Raw genomic sequence first — 17,709 nt, 5'->3', positions numbered from 1 at the left:
AGTGTGTGTGAGACTACTGCCACCACCATGTCCCCTTCTTTCTGGCTTAAAGTTTTAAACTTTACATTTCAAATTTCATCAAGAATATAGCAGCCCTCTTTGACAATGGCTTCAGTATGTACAAAGCTGAAAGCTGGCGCTTTGCTGGAGACATTTGCCTAAGGCTTTCTACTCCACTGTCATTGGGTGCCCCAGGCATCAGGGTGTGAGGATGGGCATGAGCCAGAAAAACGTAAGGTCCAAAGCAAAAAAAGGTATTCCAACCCTGAGATATTCTACTGAAGGTGACATTTTCACCAACTAGGACAACTTAGAGAAGATGGAGCACCATACTGCTCTGCAATGAGCCATATGTGACCCTTGAAGAGGACCCCATACTATTCACAGACACCTACTCAAGCTGCCCAAATAGAGAAAAGATGACATAGATGTTCAAGACCTTCTATATTCCAGTCATTCATGCTGCCATTCAGGCCATGCTGTCCCTATATATCTCTAGTCATTGTGAGGCCCACTCAAGCTGGTTTTAGCTCCACTGAACAAGATGCCCCCCCATGCCAGGTACCCCCTAGTATCTCCTCCCTCATCGATTTCTAGCTTCATTTTCTCCATCATCTTCCCCCATTAGACTGTAAGCTCCTTAGGACCAGAGACTGTCTTTTCTAATTTTTATCCCTAGTATTTAGTAAAGAACCTGTTATAAAGAGTGGGCAATTAATAATTATTTATTAAATCACATACTTCAGTGATAGTGTGACTCACACTGGGCCCATTTATGAAAGTCATGCCCTTCCCCACACCATTCTTCATCTGGATCTGGCTGGCCATGACCCAGTGGATTACCTCATGAAGAACTTGAGAGATACTGTAGTTTCATTACCAATATCTCAGAAGGAAATGGTGAATGAACTCAAGAATCATCATTCATATGGTCACAGGCTCTGAAGATAGCCACCTCTGCATCTAGCTCTTCCTAGTTATCACCGGGCAATGAAAGCTTCCAGGGCCCAATCAACACAATGCCTGGCACACAATGGGTTGGTGAACTTCATACTCAAAGGGGACCAAAATGACATCACTACACTGGGTTTAATGTACAATGTGCCCAACTGTGGCTGTTCAGAGCAATACAAGCTTGGAAGGCTAGAGCACAAGTCAGATACAAATAGCCTGCATGAATGTTGGAATGAGGATGTCCCCAAACTTTCATGTCTCAGGATGTCTTTAAATTTTCATGTCTCACGTTTCTTTTAAGCTATAGCAATTCTACTTTACTGATAGTGCACAGCATCTTCTTTGATGTAGGAATGTCATGCAGGATGGTCTCGTGCCATTGTCTTCCCTGTCTCACAATTGATACAAAAGTTCTTCCGAAAGACCTCAAGAGTGTCCTTGTATTGTTTCTTCTGACCTCTATGTGAGCACTTGCCTTGAGTGAATTCTCCATGAAATAGTGTTTTATGTAAATGTGTTTTGCATTTAAACAATGTGGCCAGTCCATCAGAGTGGCATCCTCCACAGTAGAGGCTGAATGCTTGGCAGTTGAGCTTAAGAAAGGATCTCAGTGTCTTGTTACCTTATCCTACCCTTTCATATTCTTTTGTCATTTATCAACTGGGGAATGATTTATATTTTTATGAATTTGACTCAGTTTTCCACATATTTGAGAAATGTGGTATAAATATTTTTGCATATAGATCATTTCCCCTTTTCTTTGATCTCTTTGGGATACAGACTTGTCCTAGTAATGGTATTGCTGGGTCAAACACCAAGCTTTTTAAAAATTAGTTTTACCCTCCACCTCTATTTGTCTCTGTTTTGTGAAATATTACTGCTCATAATCTTCCAACATATTTCTCCCTAAGATTTTACAAACAAGTTTATATTTTAAACTGGTGTCACTCTTGGCTGCTATCTCTTAGCTTGGCAAGTAAGTTAAATGTTTGCCGACTAAGGAAATTTTTAGGCTCTTTTGGTTTCCTTGTTATGGCAACTGATTCACATAATTTAAACTAGTTTGAAGTTATTATTTTTGGTGTCTGTTCACTTTTCATCTATATCTTATTTTCATTGTCAATAACTTATTTAAATAGATCATGTTGTAATTGTTTTAATTATAGATCATGTCTTTTTCTCATTTTTATTTTTTCTTATAATTACATACTATGATCTTTCCTCTACCAAGTTAATGACTTGATTATACAAAAAATGAATTCAAGTAATAACTCTCATGTCAGTAATGATTTGTTTTGCTATCTGTTTTGTTTGTTAAAATATATTCTATTTAATTGTTTGATGTTATCTGGTATTCAGCATCCCTAGCACCTTTTAATTTTGTTTTCTCAAAGAAAATATTCAAGATGTATGGCTCTGTGGGGGTAGCTAGGTAGGGCCATGTACAGAGCACCAGGCCTGGAGTTGAGAGGACTTGGATTCAAATCTGGACTCAGATACTTCCTAACTGTGTGAACCTGAGGCAAGTCATTTAAACCTGATTGACTAGTCCCTGTTGCTCTCCTGCCTTAGAATTGACAGAAGGTAAGGGTTTCTTTTTTCTTTTTAAAGATATGTAGGTGTCAAATTTGTCTTATAGATATGTCTATATATATAGACTTGTACTTTTTGGTCTCTCTCATTTCTTATTCTTGATCCATATATTTTCTAACATATTTTTTGCCCTCTTCATCTACCCCAATCTTTGCACTGAAGTCACCAAACAATAAAATGTCAGTTGACTTGACTTTTTTTTTTAAGGATAACCTAGGCTTATTTATTTACTACTTATGTATCTTATGAATCAATCACCTGTTAACCATTTTCATTCTCTCCTTTCCAATGAAAAGGCTATCTAGATTGACAAAACAGTTCTCCTGTCTTTCTTTGTCATTTATCATCATCCCATCCAGGCCAGTAATTGCCCTCATCCCTTGTTTCTCCTCTTTCCCTCTATATAGCTCAAATAAAGAGGAAAGGGCTGCTGCCTTGGTTTTCCTTGCTGTCCTCAGTTCATAATGACCTTGAGCATTCTTAATATTTTTACAGGATCTTGTCAGTCTCTTGCATTCATCCTATTACCTAACTTTGCTTCCATTTACTCTGCTTCTAAAAATCTAAGTTGTTTGGGGAGTTCTGTATGAATCCAAATCAGTCTCTTCAGAAAGCTTCCATGTTTCCTCCTCTCAGAATTTTTTTCATATCTTCAGAATTTTCAGTGTGGAGAGTTCTCCTTCTTTCTTGAACTTATTCACAAAATCTTACCTATCCTTAAATTTATCAGATTAAAAATGACCAGGAATATAAATTGACCTAAATAACTTCTGTGGTCCCTTCTGACTGAGATTCTATCAGTTGTCTGGGTACTTCATTCATGATTTGATATGTTTTATTAATAAATCAGAAAAATCATCTTAAAATTTCCATGAATTATCCACAAAGAGGTAAATGAGGGTTGAATGTAATTCCAGTATTTCAAAATATTAAACCATTAAATAGTTCTAACCAATTCCTTTGGTTATCTCAGAGGTAGATATACACGACAAATCAGGACTTCAATATAAAATTCTCAGCTCTCCTTTCTAGCTTAAGATTAAGATCTGGTGACCTTCACCAGGTTGTATCAGCTGTGTATACTACGGAAGCCTAGGTTAATGTGTCCTCATCTCAGTAACTGCTGAATGATGAGACTTACTTTTCTTCCCATCTGTTGTGGCTGTGACCTCTTCCAATTTTTTTTATGAGCTCTGGATATTTTCTTTTTTTAGCTTTGTCTGCATAATCATATTACATCCTGACACCAGACAGTGTGAATTAATTCTACTTCTTTCTTATGCACAACTCCACACAGATGGACCCAGATTTTTCTTTTTATAAGGTTATTAAATTGGAAGATGAAAGGGAAGAACAATGCTTCTCTAGGGACAAAATATGCTTTACTTCTAACTGTCTGAAAACAGATAAGCCTAGCTTTAAAGCAGATTACTTCTTTACAAAGCTGAGGATTTTTTACTGCTTTTCCAAAAAGAAAATGTTTTTCTAAACTTTTGGTTAAAAATTATGATTTATGCTACACAGATTTCCAAAAGAGATTTGCCAGTTTCTTTAGGCTAAAGGAGCAGGTCATACAATTCAATAATATAACTACTATACAACCAGACATCATATTAGAATTATTTTTCTCTTGTTTAAATGCTATAGATTCATATGTATTAACATCTCCTATCCTGGATTTCAAACCCAATTCCATTCAACATCTACTCCATAAAAAACAACTCTCAACTCCTTCATTAATCCCGATGGTCTCATTTGTAAAATAAACCAGAGAAAGAAATGACAATCCATTCGAGTATCTTTGCCAAGAAAACCTAAATTGGGTCACTAGGAGTCAAACATGACTCAACAACAAAATTTTACTCATAATCTTTTTTAACATATATTATTGCTTTTGTTCTTCAATTGTTTTTAAGTATCTTGGTCTTTCTCTCTGAAAAGATTGTAAACTCCTCCAGGTTAAAAATTGCCAGACATATTTTCTGTAGCCTGAATAGCAACAAGCATAGTGTTAGCCACATCATAAAAACATGATCAATTTCCAGATCTCTGGGAAAGGAAAGATTTTAAAACCAAGCAAGAGTTAGAGAAAATTACAAAATGTAAAATCAATAATTTTGATTATATTAAATTTAAAAGCTTTTGTACAAACAAAAACAATGCAAACATTTGAATTGACTATTAATGACATAGTTCAGTCAATATCCAGATTTCCCATAACTCTGAATATGAACTCTAGATCCATAAAATCAACAAACAGCTCAATATCCATTTAGCATGAATGGCACTTATATCAGAGATTGGCACAACATGCTTGATCCTGCCATGTAGGCACTCCAACAGTGCAGACTGAAGGTGAGAGGCAGAGGGTAATTTAAAGCTCTAAAAGGAAACAGAAATGGACAAGTACAGGGGCTGACTTTGGAAAACATAAGCATCATCTCTTTTTCAAAGAATGTATCAAAAAGGAGGAGATTGTAAGAGAGGGAATAGAGGAAAAGAAGGCATTAGAAACAGATGGCCTCTTATTTTTTCAATTCAACAACATGATGGCTTTTTTGACCATTGACTTGATCCAATTTACCAAAAAAGGAGTAGGCTCTGGAAATCTCATGTTTCTCTTCGTGAGCTTATGTACTCTGCCCTGCAAAAAGTAAGTGGGGTCAGTTGTAAGCTTTAGAGTTTTCAGAGAATATATGATTTTCTATCTATCCCCTCAATTCCATCTCTAATGGTCTAATTAATTAGTCTAATGGTTGTGAGTAGTGTAGATTTACTTAGCTATTGAGACTGTATCCACCCAATAATACTAGACCCATCTTTAGTCTGTCCAAGATAATTGACTTGACTAATATGTGGATATGAGTCAGAGGATCGGGTTTGAATTGTGATTGACATTTTATTTACTGTATGACTTTAGATAAGTCACTTAACTTCTTTAAGCTTGTCTGTCGTATATATCAACTCATGTTTATAAAATGTTTTACATATCATTTCTTTTGCAAAGATATTCTATAAATTAGGCATTATTAGTGCTTGCATTTGATCGATAAAGAAATTGAAGTCCAAAGAGATGTTAAATGAGCCACCCAAGTTTAGAAAGACTGAGATAGGATTCAATCCCAGACCTTCCTGACTCCAGCACCAATATTTCTTCCATTGGGTCTTGCCACCATTCAAAAGGTCCCTACCTGTACCAAATGTATACTTTTACAAGAAAAGGATAAAAGTTGTTCCTCTCTAAAGCAAGGTAGCCATAAATCTTTTGGGGGACTTCAATATTACTGTACCATCTGTTTTCTCTCTGGCACAATTTCCCTTAATTTCATTACTCAATAGTAATTCCCATTTCTCAAATCACCAAATTCATCATGACGATCAAAGAGGTTTTAGCTCCTTCGTTAGGCAACTGAGTCATAGTAATTGGAGGTGAATTGATAACTTATTCTCAAATCAGAAATTTAATAACCTGTCAACCCCTTCAACTAGGTGTTGTGAAGATTAATGAATTGGAATTTACATTGATCTCAAAAACAAGCAAGACACAGTTTTATGTATACTTTTTTGTGTGTACGTGTCAAATGATGCCTTCTCTAGTGTGGGGAGGGGACAGAGGAAGGGAGATACCTGGGAACTTTAATGAACAAATAAATATTTATTTTTTAAAGATCGGGAATATGTAGGAAAGTTTTTATGAGGCTGTTTTTGTTAGACTGTTTTTGGAGACAAGTTGGTTAACATGTACAAATACTACTGAAAATTTCCTCTAAGAGATTTATGTCTTTATGGTATGACTAACCTAACTAGACCTTGGTACTATTATTATTATACATATGTTTTGTTATTATGATTAATAATATTATAAATTACTTACTTTATAATAGTATACACATATTACACATGTGTGTTATATGTAGTATTAAAATAACATATTATACATCATTATATGTTTATGTTGTTAAACATAGACATATAATGTATAATAATATATAATAGAAAATATATATGGTCTCCTCACATAAAGCCTCTCCCCACTCCAATCCATTCTCCACTCAGGTAGCAAAGTGATCTTCATAAAGAACAAGTTTAGCCATAACATCTCCTCCACTTTTCAATAAACTCCCCCAAATTAGTTTTTTGAGGCGATCTTAAATACCCCAAATTTCCTTTTACAAATCTGCTATAACTTTTACTTCTTTTTTCACCAAACGATGACCTGTTATCATCTTCTCTTTTCCATTCTTCTAAATTCTGAAGGCTTCTTGGTAATCCTAACAAGAGGTCTATGGAACCGAACTGGATAATATCAAAGACACCTAATTCTTTTCTGTAGTCTGATTGATTGTGCAGGCTGCAGACCCAGAAGGAGACACTAGACTAAGGAAGTAGGTGCCCTCTATTCCAATATTATGATGTGATAATAAGGGAGCTGGAAAAGAGAAATCATTTCCAAGGCCTTTGCATCTCCAAAATGCTGTATACAGACATTGGAGGGATGCAGTCTATTATAAGAACAAAAGAGAGTGACATCTGACTCTTCTGAATAGTGTTTGAGAAAAGAAAAAGTCTTGTGCAATTAGCAGGTGCAATAAAGATGTGACATTTAAAAACAAATTATGCTACATTGTCGTCAGTCTTTAGCAAAGTATAAAATGAATTATTATCCTTTTATGCTTGCCATTTCAAAGAAGTTTTTTAATTGCTTTGCCTTTATAGGCTTAATCCAAAAAAAATTAAATGCAGTAACTACCTCAACCTACAAGCTGCTCGGAAGGGCTTCATTTATTTTTCATGTGAAACAGAAAACTTGCAGAAAGGAGAAACCAATTAAAATGTAACACTAGGGAAAAAAATCCAATCAAGTGGATATTCAAAAGCACCATTTTACAGAAGACTGGTTTGGGCAACTAGGGGTAGTAGAAAGTAAAAATCTTAAGTTTTCCAATTCCAAGTCCTAGAAAACCAAACAAACATTTAATGAACCCTCTCCCATATGGATAAGCAAATATAAACAATCTAATCCAATTCCTGCAAGAACTACCCATATGTGTTTTCAGTAATTAGCTAATATTTGTTTTCTGCAGAAAAAATACAAATTTTCTATTCCACAAAGTATTGTGTTGCTTCATGATGATTAGAAACCTGACCTTTTCCTGGATCCCAGCTCCCAGAACTTAGAAGATAAGACCTAGGGAGGAGTACTCAAGAGTTTTAAGTGATTGCTTTGGGACTCACAGCTGGCTAGTGAAGAACAAACCCTTGTCTTCCTGATTCTATTCCTAGGACTCTGTCCACTATATACCACACTGTTACCTTACACATAGTAAATTATTAATAAATTCACCACAGTATGGCCAATCTAATGATGAGTTTCCCAGTTTAAAAAGCTGGATCTCATATGACAGATATATTCTGTCACCAGGTCCATAACCGAAGCTTTTGCAGCCTAGTAGGTCCTTCCAGAACTTGAGCTTTGCTTGTATAGCTTTCCAGAAACCAGAATCAGTTCCATATTATAAAAAAGGCATTTTAGGAACACTTTAGTGTAGTGTCCTGGTTGGAATGGCCATCAACTCAAAAGACTTGAGTAAGATCTGTTTGACATAAAAATAATGAGAGGTAAAAGCACCTTGTGAAGTCTTTATAAATTCAAACTCTTAAGGATTCTTGGAAGGATATAGGACTTCATCAGCAGAGTTGCAACTTGGCTCTGGAACATCAAGTATTTTTATTTTTACAACACATAAATTCTTTAAATCATGTATTTATTTATTTATTTAACTTAGACTATTTTTCCATGGTTACATGATTCATGTTCTTTCCTTCTCCTCCTCCCTCCCCACTTCTGGAGCCAATGAGCAATTCCACTGGGTTTTACATGTATCATTGTTCAAAATCTATTTCCATATTATTAATATTTGCAATAGAGTGATCATTTAAAGTCAACATCACCAATTATATCCCCATCGGACCATGTGATCAATCATATGATTTTCTTCTGGGTTTCTACACCCAAAGTTCTTTCTCTGAATATGAATAGTGTTCTTTCTCATAAGTCCCTCAGAATTGTCCTGGATCGTTGCATTGCTGCTAGTAGAGAGAAGTCCATTATATTCGATTGTACCATGATGTATCAGTCTCTGTGTACAACATTCTCCTGTTCTGCTCCTTTCATTCTGCATCAGTTCCTGAAGGTCTTTCCAATTCACATGGAATTCCTCCAGTTCTTTACTCCTTTCAGCACAATAATATTCCATCACCAACAGATACTACAATTTGTTCAGCCATTCCCCAAAGGACATCCCTTTGTTTTCCAGTTTTTTGCCACTGCAAAGAGTGCAGCTATAAATATTTTTGTGCACATATTTTCCCTATTATCTTTTTTGGGTACAAACCCAGCAGTGGTATGGCTGGATCAAAGGGCAGACATTCTCTTAAAGCTCTTTGGGCACAGTTCCAAATTGTCTTCCAGAATGGTTGGATCAATTCACACCTCCATCAGCAATGCATTAATGTCTCAATTGTGCCACATCCCCTTCAACATTTATTACTTTCTTTTGCTGTCATATTAGCCAACCTACTAGATGTGAGGTGGCACCTCAGGGTTGTTTTGATTTGCATTTCTCTAATTACAAGACATTTAGAACACTTTTTCATGTGTTTATTGATAGTTTTGATTTCTTTATCTGAAAACTACCTATTCATGTCCCTTGCCCACTTATCAATTGGAGAATGTCTTGAGTTTTTTGTACAATTGATTTAGCTCCTTATAAATTTGAGAAATTAGACCTTTGTCAGAGGTTTTCGTTATAAATATTTTTTCCCAATTTGAGGCTTCCCTTCTAATTTTGGTTGCATTGGTTTTGTTTGTGCAAACAAAATTTTAATTTAGTGTAAAAATGATTCATTTTATATTTTGTAATATTCTCTATCTCTTTTTTGGTCTTAAATTCTTTCCTTTCCCAAAGATCTGACAGTTATACTATTCTATGTTCACTTAATTTACTTATAATTTCCTTCCTTATAATTAAGTCATTCACACATTCTGAATTTATCTTGATATATAGGGTATGAGATGTTGAGCTAAACCTAAACTCTCCCATACTGTTTTCTATTTTCCCAGCAATTTTTGTCAAATGGTAAGTTCTTGTTCCAAAAGTTGGGATCTTTGGGTTTATTGTACACCATCTTGCTGAGGTCATTTACCCCAAGTCTATTCCATAGATCCTCCCTTCTGTCTCTTAGCCAGTACCATATTGTTTTGATGATCATGACTTTATAGTACAGTTTAAGATATGGTACTGTTAGGTTCCCATCCTTCACATTTTTTTCAGCAGTTTCCTTGATATTCTTGGTCTTTTGTTCTTCCAAATGAACTTGTTATAATTTTTTCTAATTCTATAAAAAAGTTCCTTGGTAGTTTGATAGGCATGGCAGTAAATTAATCTGTTCAGCCATTCCCCAAATGATTGACAGCCCCTCAATTTCTGATCCTTTGCTACCACAAAAACAACTATAATAAATGTTTTAGAATAAATAGGTCCTTTTATCTTTTTTATTTTGGGGGCATACAGACCTAGTAACAGCAAAACCTTTTTTAGAAAAGGTTTTTCACAATGGCAGACCAGACTAAAGAACTGCTTTTCAAAGAAAAAAATTATAATAGCAAGAAATTCTAACAAAGGGGAAAGATTATTAATAATTATGACAATTTCTTCACTAACTAGAAGAAACCTTATAGCTTTTCTATGTATTTTAATCTCATTCAAACCAGTCATGAGCAATGAAACTCTGATTGTATTACACACTGTTGTCAAAAGAATCTGCTCCTGTTGAGAGATCAATACTCAATTATTGAAATAACTGAGGAAAAAGAAAAGGTAAATCGCACTTACAGATCACCTAATTAGGATTTACAGGTACTCCTGAAGATTAGTTCTGCTGGACCAGGCTTCTCCTGTAAGTGAAAACAGTGGTGATGAACCAAAAGGAACTCTGCCTCCCCAGTTCCAATACAATAACTTTTGCCATCTTGATTATAATGTCTAGTCACTTAAACACAGTGAGTGTCTGGGACTAACCCAAGCTTCATGACTTGCCTAGGTCAAATGTCAATGTGGAGGTAAAACAGAAACCTTCCATTAAAAGTTAACACAGCTTTGTTTCCATCATCACATGTCAGTCTCTCCTGGAGAGGCTGACTAAATATCAGCTAAATCTAAAGGGTAATTATATAACACAGCAGTGCTCATGTCAACATGAGGAAATTTGTGCAAAAATTGAAAATGACTTTGAAGTCACAGCATGCATTTTCTGGATGGGAGAAAGCATGATGGGTTTTGGGGGGCAGAGAGGGAGAGTGCAGAGTGGTTGGAATGAGAGAAATTTTCCATAGAATTCTTACACAATGGCAGCCTCTGGGAATTTAGCTTGAGAGAACACATCTTTGAAAGGGATTTTGCAGTATGGCATCCATAGTTTTAGTATCCCCATTATAAGAATGGAGTGAATCTTGCCCTAAATCACCCTCAGACTATCTGATTTGATAATTACTGTATACCATTTTATAGTTTAACAAGCACCTTCTTCAAAACAGCCCTCTAAAGGGACTGCTATCATCATTTATAGATGAAGAAAAGCTCAAAAAAGGCTATGCAATTAATGATGGATGGAGATGGTAGCTGAGCCATAGGTTTTCTGATTGTCAAGTAACAGGGACCACTCTACTATGCTGCACACCTTGCCCTCAACTGTGGTTCTTTGCCATAATAAAAGACTCAATTCCAAGGCAGCAATATTAAAATCAAGAAAAAGAATCAATCCTCAAAATCCAGAAAATTGTAGGCAGCTGGGTGATTTATTGGATAGAGCACTGGACTTGGAATCAGGAAAATCTGAGTTCAAATCTTGCTTCAGAAACTTAATGCCCATGTAAACTTCAAGCTTATCACTGAACCTCTTTCATCTTCAATTTCCTTATCTGTAAAATGGGCATAATGATATCATCTAACTTGGTAGGGTTCATGTGAAGATTAAATAAGATAGTACACATAAAGTGTTTGGAAAGCCCTAAAGTGTTATGTTTATGTTACTACTATTTTATTGTTATGTAGTTATGCTACTACTATTATATAGTAATATATATAAATATAGTAATATATATAAAAACATAGTCATATATAATACATTATACATAAAATATAGTAATATATAAAAACAGTGATATATGTAAAATGTAGTAATGTATTATATAAATATAGTATTCTATTTAATATAATATTACATTATATTAAATATAAAAATATATGATATGTAAATATAGTAATACATTATATATAAATATAGTATTATGTTAAATATAGTTATGCTACTACTATTATTATAAAATCTTAAGCTAATACTAACAATATCTTCTTAAATCTTGGAGGCAAATATGCTGAGTAATTTCCTATAATATATCTGGCAAGTTCATCATCACCTGGTAATAATAATATAAGCTGACATCTATATGGTGCTTTAGAGTNTATATATAAATATAGTAATATATATAAAAACATAGTCATATATAATACATTATACATAAAATATAGTAATATATAAAAACAGTGATATATGTAAAATGTAGTAATGTATTATATAAATATAGTATTCTATTTAATATAATATTACATTATATTAAATATAAAAATATATGATATGTAAATATAGTAATACATTATATATAAATATAGTATTATGTTAAATATAGTTATGCTACTACTATTATTATAAAATCTTAAGCTAATACTAACAATATCTCCTTAAATCTTGGAGGCAAATATGCTGAGTAATTTCCTATAATATATCTGGCAAGTTCATCATTACCTGGTAATAATAATATAAGCTGACATCTATATGGTGCTTTAGAGTTTGAAAGGCACTTTACATATATTATTTCAACTGAGCCTCACAATAATTCTATGAAGTAGGTCCTATATAGTTATGCAGCTAGTGGCACAATGAATAGAACAGACCAAGAGTTCAAATTTGGTCTCAGACACTTTTACTAGCTTTTGATCCTGGACAAGTCATTTATCCCTGTTTGTCTCAGTTTCCTCATCTGTAAACTGAACTAGAGGAAGAAATAGAAAACCACTCTAGGATCTTTGCCAAGAAAACCCCAAATGGGGTAACAAAGAGTCAGATATGACTTAAACAACTAAACAGCAACATGGTTATTATCCTCATTGAGTAAATGAGGAAAATTGTCATTTTAAGAAATTCAGTGATTTTCCCAGATCATATCAGAGGCCAGATTTAAACCATATTTCTCAGGCTCCAAATCTAATATTCTATCCACTCTACCATATTATTCTGCATGTAAGGATTTTTATCTATTTCTAAAGGGAGTAAATGAAAACTTTAAGAGTGACACACCTCAAAATTCTCCTTAAAAAGTAACTGCTGTTGAGAGTTAAGCCTCAGCCATCCCTCACACCATGCGTGTTGTCAGCCCACATAGCTGCATCCCTTGCCAGTCTGCTGACTTTGCAGGTTGTTTGTATTTATACCTCAGAATCATAGGCTATTGCCCTGGCATACTAAGCTAGTTTATGTCATATCACCTTGTGGATTTTCAATCATTAAAAAAAGTCCTCATCATCACAAAAATTGAACTGATGAGAAGCAGGAAAAAAAATGTTCATTCTAAATATCAAGGCCATCAAATTGATTTCTTAAGGCTTAATGGAATATTATCACCTCAGCTAATATCTTAGTAACCCATTTCCCTTGGAGTGTTTTCCCTACTCAATCACACTAGACCATTTAGGATATTCAAAAGCCTTACATGAAACCCAATCAATATCTAAAAGCAGATTCTCTAGATTTTTAGGATACTGCCAGAGCATAAATAAATAGATCCATTACCTTAAAGAAATAGGTTCAACCTAAGGAAAACTATAGTCAGCCAGTGAAGTACCCATTTGGAAGTATTTTATTGCACGTTTAATAATCATTTTCTGACATTTTGTAGTCTATGTTCTCTTCCTACCTCCCACTTATCTCCTGTCCCCAAGATGGGAGGCGATAACGATAGAGGTTATAAATGTGCTATCGTGCAATATATATTTTCATGTTTGTTATGTTGTGAAGGAAGACATATATCACTCATTAGAAAACAACTCATGAAGGAAATTAATTGAAAAATGGCATGCTTCCATCTATATTCAGATGTCATCAGTTCCTTCCATGGCAGTGGATAGCCTTTTTCATCATGAGTCCCTTGGAGTGGTCTTGGACCCTTGCATTGCTGATAAGAGTTAAGCCATTCACAGTTAATCATTATACATTATTGCTGTTACTGTGTACAATGTTCTCCTGGTTCTGCTCACCCCACTTGGCATCACTTCATATAGGTCTTTCCACATTTTTTCCTGTGATTGTCTTGCTCATCATTTCTTATGGCACCATAGTATTCCATTACAATCATATCCAACAATGTGTTCAGCCATTCCCCAATTGACGGACATCCCTTCAATTTCCAATTCTTTGTAACCACAAAAAAGCTGCTTAAAAATATTTTGATACAAGTAAAAGACAAGGTCTTGTCTTCCCCCCCACCCCATCTTTGGTCTCTTTGGGATACAGACCTAGTACTAGTACTACAGGGCCAAATGGGACAGTTTTATGGCCCTTTGGGCACGGTTCCACATTGTTCTACAGAATGGTTGTATCAGTTTAGAGCTCCACCAACAGTGTGTTAAGGATCCCAATTTTCCCATATCCTCTCCAACATTTATCATTTTCCTTTTTTCATATTAACCCATCTGATTTGCATTACAGTAATTAATAATGATTTGAAGTACTTTTATATGACTAAAGATAGCTTTAATTTCTTCATATGAAACTTGCTTGTTTATATACTTGGACCATATATCAATTTGGGAATGACTTGTATTCTTATAAATTTGACTCTGTTCCTTCCTTATGTAAGAAATATGGCCTTTGTCAGAGACATTTGGTATAAAATTTGTCCCCCAGTTTTTTGTTTCCCTTCTAATCTTGATTCCACTGATTTTGTTTGTAAAAAACTTTTTTAACTTAATGTAGACAATTACCTATTTTACACCTTGTCGTGTTCTTGTCTATGCCTTATTTGGTCATAAATCCTTCCCTTGTCCATAGGTCTGACAGGTACATTACCTTTAACTTGCTTTTACTTCTAAATCACATATCCATTTTGATGTCATTTTGGTACATGGCTGTGAGATGTCAACATTTAGATGCATTCTAATGAGAATAAAATTGTCTCATATTATTGTCAACATCTTGTAATCTGAGTTAAGCTTTGTTTTTCTAAGTTATAGTTCCCCACCCCCTGTACATCACTGTATCCTTAACTATTTTGTAAGATGCAGGGGAACACGAAATAATCAGAAACCCCAAACTCTGGAATGTCCCTAAATCTAAAAATGGTAGCTATGAAAATATTAAGAAACATCAAACTCATGGTTCTATTTGTGAGTCCTAGGAAGATGTGATGTTTTCAGAACTCAACCTATTCAAAACCTATATTAATATTCCCTCCCCCAGACCTACACCAGCATCCTCTCTCCCCAGTCACGAGGGTGCTTTATCATCCTGCTTCTTGACTGGCCAAGTCCTACTCCAACCCCTTTCTTCACCCAGGTTTGTCTTGCCAGGAATTCCATAGGCTTCCTTCTCTAGGTCCCTCCATCAAATTGTGATGGCTTAGCTGGATTATGCTGGCAGCTGATCTAATAGATTATTATCAACTCCTAAGGAAGTTGTCTCAATGTCTAAAGGATTCTCTCTCTCTCCCCCAAATAGCATTTTAACAAGAAACTTTGACTTAACTAAAGGAATTATTTTCACAATGATAATTAATATTTTGAAAAAATTTTAAACCTTTGCCTTCCGTCTTGGAGTGTCTTAACCAAACACAGAAGCCAGTATGCTTCTGAAGCAAAGTTTGAAATTAGTTAATATTATAAGTTAATCAACACTCACTACTCTACATTGCTACCATAAGAAAAACAATGAAGAAAAAGCAAAAAGTAGAAAAGTTATGTCAAATTTAAGACCATCATTTCATGTCCCTCTAAGGTCTAAACTCTAGAAAATTACTTCCCAGCACTGGGCCAGTATAAAAGTTCAAAAAAGTCATCAGTAGCATCGCTGCTCATGACCCAGTAGCAGTTTTTCATCCATTGGAAAGAAATAAACTTTTGTGCAATGACTATGTTAGGACTGTACCTTAAGAGAAGAATAGGGTTATTCAAGAGGCATGATGTATTAGAATATTCCAATGGTGCTACTCTACCTGCTTTCCCCACCCCAGCTACCCTTCCACCCCAAAGCTATAGCCCTGCACTGGTTAGGAGAAGAGGATGATGTGAGAACTTGTATTGACCACACCCACTTCACCATCATTCCAGATAGAATTTTGGGATTACTTTGTTCTACAGACTTCTCTTATGACCACTTAGACAACTCAGCCCTGCACATACATATGCACATTCCTTCCTCCACTGCTAATCTAAGCAAGCCGATCTAGTTACAGGAAACACCAAAAAGTTTGCCCCATTTGACCCTTATGAACCACCTCTACCCACAATTATCATACCCACAGAATTTTCTTCCATGATCTCATTTCAGTTCCTTTCTAATATTCCTGAGCTCACTCTACCCCTTTTTTACTCTCAATGATTTTTAATTATGCCATTGGGAATCTTTGTTCTATCATGATAAAATTCCCTGAAACATTTCCATTAGAGTTCCTTCTACCTCCCTCTTGTTTTTTGTTTTCAGTTGTAACTGGCTCTTCATGACTCCTTTTTTGAGGTTCTGTTGTGTGTAGAGGATCAGAAAAAGTGTGATACACCCCATAAGGCCTGAAATCTGAAGGAGAGAGAGACCTCTGGGGCTCTGCTAGGTGAGAGTCTCTCATCAATAGAGTCAGAGTGGCAGATTGGGTCTTTTCCTCTGCCAGCGCAATGGTCTAGGCTTAGGAACTATGTAAAAAAAAGTGGGTTGTAAGAATTGCAGGAGAAGTTAGAAATTTCCTTCTACTATTTAAGTGTATATATTTGGTAGAGGAGATTTCTTCATCTGGGAGTTCCTTATTCCAATGACAAATAGGTCCAGTCTCTTCCCCTATCTTATATCTGTTATGTTATATTCCCTCTTCTCAAACACACGCCTTTGTATTTCTTCTCTACGGTATTTATAATAAATATAATTTTTTAAAACAGTAAAGTGAGTAGAACCAGAACATTGTACACTGTGATAGCAAAAATGTACAATGATCAAGTGTGGATGATAACTGTTATTAGCAATGCAAGGATCCAGGACCATGCCAAAGGACTCATTACCTCCATAGATGGAGTTGATGGAGTCAATGCAGATGGAGATGCATTTTTCACTTCATTTCCTTCATGAGTTTTTTTCTAATGTCTTCTTTTACATGACGAATATGGAAATATGTATTGCTTGATGGCACATGAAAACCTGCTTGGCCTTAGGCAAGTCACTTACTATCTGACTGCCTGACAAAAGGACCCACTGGAGAAGGACACGGCAAACTGTTCCAGTATCCTTGCCAAGAAAACCCCATGGGTCCTTGTGGTCGTGAAGGGTGGGACACAAATGAATGACTGAACAACAGAGAGGAAACTGAGGGAGAGAGAAATTAAATGATTTGCCCATGATCATATAGCTAATAAGTATCTGAGAATGGATTTGAACTCAGGCCTTCCTAACTTTAGGCCCAGAGTTCTATCCACTGAGCCACCAGATGTGTCCATCTAAAACGAAAGAGAAACATCAAGACGAATAAGAAGACATAAGAGAAGGTATCTTCTCTTTTTTTTACAGAAGTAAGGACTATAAGTATAGAATAGTGCATATGACAGACTTCTTGAATTTTTTGGCTAATTTTTTTTCTTTTTTATGTTCTATCATGAGGCACTGATTGATCTCTGTGAGGAAGAAGGAAGCTAGGAAATGTAGGTGATGTAAAAACAAAAAAAGTTTTTAAAAATTTACTTGAAAATAGGAATGGGAACAACTCAACTATTTACTTTATAGAATTATTGTAAAAAAAACTGTTGCAAACCTTAAAGCACCATATAAATGGGAACTGATTAAAACACTTACTTA

The 17,709-nt window shown here is 35.1% G+C and overlaps 1 protein-coding gene across 1 annotated transcript in view; it reads right to left on the bottom strand.

The window, feature by feature from the left end:
* PKIB (cAMP-dependent protein kinase inhibitor beta) overlaps positions 1-17,709 on the bottom strand; it is a 121,618-nt gene that overhangs the window by 29,064 nt on the left and 74,845 nt on the right. Inside the window, exon 2 of the mRNA XM_044676889.1 lies at positions 10,443-10,504. The gene's annotated coding sequence lies outside the window, so the exon portion shown is untranslated. The remainder of the gene's footprint in view (positions 1-10,442; positions 10,505-17,709) is intronic.

The sequence above is a fragment of the Gracilinanus agilis genome, chromosome 4 (genome assembly GCF_016433145.1).
Source record: "Gracilinanus agilis isolate LMUSP501 chromosome 4, AgileGrace, whole genome shotgun sequence".
Classification (NCBI taxonomy): Eukaryota; Metazoa; Chordata; class Mammalia; order Didelphimorphia; family Didelphidae; genus Gracilinanus; species Gracilinanus agilis.
The sequence above is the reverse complement of the archived record's forward strand: the minus strand, read 5'-3'. Positions and strand labels throughout refer to the sequence as shown.